The sequence below is a fragment of the Gavialis gangeticus genome, unplaced genomic scaffold (assembly GCF_001723915.1).
Source record: "Gavialis gangeticus isolate Ggan-Ray unplaced genomic scaffold, GavGan_comp1, whole genome shotgun sequence".
Taxonomy (NCBI): Eukaryota; Metazoa; Chordata; order Crocodylia; family Gavialidae; genus Gavialis; species Gavialis gangeticus.
This window is the reverse complement of record NW_017729024.1, coordinates 14,563,983-14,567,372: the sequence shown is the minus strand read 5'-3', so window position 1 is coordinate 14,567,372 and position 3,390 is coordinate 14,563,983. Positions and strand designations below refer to the sequence as shown.

The window sequence follows — 3,390 nt, the reverse complement described above, 5'->3', positions numbered from 1 at the left end:
TCCCCCCCGCCTCCCATTCATGTCTCCAAGCAAAGGAGGTGCGTGGCCTGGGCGGGGGGCGAAGGGAAAGGGGCGCGGGGGCAGCCGTCAGTCCCCCCGGCCGCTCTCTCTTGCGATCTAGCGTTCAAGCAGGACCAGGAGAAGGTGCAAGCCCGTGGAGAGGGACAGGCAGGGCTGGGGGGGATTTCAACAGCAGGGCGAGGCAGACAACATCTGGGCAACCTTTCCAAAGGGATCCGAGACTTCCCTGTCGCTCGGGGAAGGTGGGCTCCGGGAGACAAGCCGGCGGGTGGAAGAGCCGACTGCTTCGCAACGCACCGGCCCCGCCAGTCCCCGGCTGCGTACAGTAAGAGCAGGCCCTTGCGATTAATTATACAGAAGGCTCTAGGACATGCAGCTCCCTCCCCCCATCTCTCTCCCTCTCCCTCTTTGTTAAGGGGGGAGAGCAGTGGAAAGTTTCAGCCCTGTAGACCAACTCATTGCACTTCTGATTTCCGGGTGGCACTGCTGGATTTCTACCGCAGATGCACTGACACCAGCGTCTACTGACGTTCCTGTTCGCTATAGACTGGGCCAAAAGAAAACACCCGTTTGGCAGACAAGTGCCTACTTTTGCAGCGGTTTCATCCCTTATATATGTGCACATCACGCTACGCTTCCTTTTCTTCTCTGGCACCGAAAATGATGGCCTAATACGTTGTGGCAAATCACTGCGCCGTATATCAGGATGGTCGTGGTTCCCATAAGGATGTGCAGCAGTGGTATGTGCATGTGCAGAGCGGGGAATGGCAAGGATTAATTACAACCAATTTGGCGCCATGGGTTTCGGATGTATTTACCTGACATACACTATTTCATAATAGCCAAGTCAAATTACCCAGCTCTGGTACTAGGGATATAGAAGCAAAAACGGATCAGCTGTATATTAAAGGGGGAGTGGTTGCAATGAAATAAAAATATTTTCTTGGTGAGGGTGGAAGACCAAATTAATGATTATAAAACTATAGTATTTACCCTCCAGATAAGTGTGTTAACCCAAACAATATATCATTGTTTTGGTTTGGTGAGAAGTGCAGAATAGCACGAGTAGAGGGAGCTACCTATCACTACGTCGTTTTTTAATATTTAAATTATATCAGATTAAAATTCATTGCGTTATATCTCTTACATCATCTAGGCGTTTCCCTCATAATTTAACTTACTGTCTTTCTACTAAAAAAATCTGAGCTATGTTTAAAGTAAGTTGTAGTGTTTAGCTCACGACAACATACCAGCAAGCGCACATAAGCACACACAGAAATGATAATGCATGAAAAACTTCTGGAAAACAATTATCTGCATATTGTTTTATAATACACCATGATCTGAAAAACGCTTAATTTCAACAGTTTATCATTCCAATTTAGGAAATTGGCCATGGAGTTTTTCTTTACAGCGTCCATAAAAAAAATGCCCAGTGCTTACATTATCTGACTTTATACTCTGGACCATCAAGTGCATGATGTATACTTCTCCCTGGGGGAGTTCACATTCAAGTTTATCCTTCTCAAAAGCAGCAGCTATATATGCGGTAATGACAACAGACTACTTCTACACTACACTAAACTGTTCCCGGGCAAATCAGATGCAACTATATTAGAAATGACCTCTAAGAGGTAAAAACATGGGCTATTAATTAGGGAATAATAATAAAATGGAAAGCAGTGGGAATTGATTTACTGGAAGCAGGATTGGGCCCATTTGCTTTGATTCTGGTCAGACTGGCTAATGGCAGGTGATTTAAAATAGGCTCCTAAAGCCAATTAATGATTACAAGTGGACAATGTAAAATTGACCTGCATTCTCCAATTATAGTATTTACAAACGGTTTTTAGAAAACAAAATGCCACGTTTAACGTTCTTTTAAAATACTTTGCTTGATTATTTTTTTCTGCTCAGTAATAATATTATTCATAATTGCAGTAAATATAATTAATCTTATCAACATTTCCCATATGGCTTACTATGAGTTTGCTCGGAAGCTATTTGGATGGAGACCCTCCAACCGGCTTTAACATTCTGCCTTGTTTTTTTAATGGTGGTTTTTAAATTATTTCCTCTTATCTATGATTACTTTGTCTACGGAAAGGCTTCTCTGCTAATAGCAGGTTTCCAGTTGCAATCCGTGTTACAACTTGTGGACAACAGTCTCAATGGGTAGTCAATGATGACACCAGAACAAAAGTCGTATTGCCTAACAACTACTGGTCACATCATCGATTTTTGAACAGAACTCCCTGCTGAGATCTAGGGCAAACTTCAGGTTTCTTTTTTTCTTTTTCTTTTCTTTTTTTAAGTGATACCACATTGACCTGTTCTCGATAAGATTAAATGGTGTCAACAAAAACCGATAAGAAATATAATACAGATTCCTTTCATCTGCAATAATTAATGCAATTGAAACCACAACACAGTCCTGCGAGCCTCACTCCTGCAAAACTTCCTAAGATCTTTAATTGTTTTGCCCGAGGAAGGACTGAGTCCCTTAACTGTAAAATATCTAAAATCAGGACATACATTTGTGGGGTACCTGAGGAGGAAAAAAATTAAAAGGTTTGGGCGTGATGCCATTGCAAAACAATGTACACTAAGCAATAAACCAGCACTTCTAAACACTTCTTCTTTTACGTCTTTGCCTTTTTAAAACCTGCACATATAGGGTCAGATCCTGGTCCAACTGAAGTCCAAAACAAATTCCTCCGGACTCAAACGGTAGCAGAAACTCCGTTATATTGTAATTGGCTTCCCCTCCCCCCGAAAAGTTTGGTGTCTTGGAGGCATACCTGCTAATCGGGGCATTCACTGGGCGCAATAATCACTCGGAATGTCAACATCCCAAAGGGCTGCCTGACATCTTAAGGATTTCTCTATAAATGAGAAGGAAATAAAGAATAAATACAAGGTAGTTGTGCAGGTGTAAAAAAGCATTTGTTCCTACAAAACAGAAAAGCCACCAAGTCATCACGCCAATCCAAAAGGCTGAAAGAATTAAACGATTTTCTGAGTTTTCTCATTAGGACCCCATATTCGAGACAGTGCTGGTTGCTAGATGAAAGGGAACAGATAAATGAACTGACCCCATTGAGATTTTTTGGAGGTGTTATTTCCCAGCTATATTTAAAAAACGAGGACCCCCTCCCCCAAACAATAAAGAAATGACACGCGTAATTTTCCCACTGTTTGCCTCTATAGTTCACTTTTATTATTTTCCAAAATGAGCGTCCACCGAAATTATCTGAAATGGCAGAAAATAAGAAGGTGGAGTCTTAAAAGATGCTCAGCCGCCTTCAAGAGTCCTTGAACTTAACACTGAGGTCGGGCAGCGCCTGCAAAGTAGCTTGGGGGGGGGGG

The 3,390-nt window shown here is 42.4% G+C and overlaps 1 long non-coding RNA gene across 1 annotated transcript in view; it reads right to left on the bottom strand.

Moving 5' to 3' along the window:
- The window catches only part of LOC109297252, a 19,286-nt gene that overhangs the window by 13,727 nt on the left and 2,169 nt on the right, over positions 1 to 3,390 (bottom strand). The window contains exon 2 of the long non-coding RNA XR_002097263.1: positions 2,823 to 2,906. This is a non-coding gene — a long non-coding RNA (uncharacterized LOC109297252). The remainder of the gene's footprint in view (positions 1 to 2,822; positions 2,907 to 3,390) is intronic.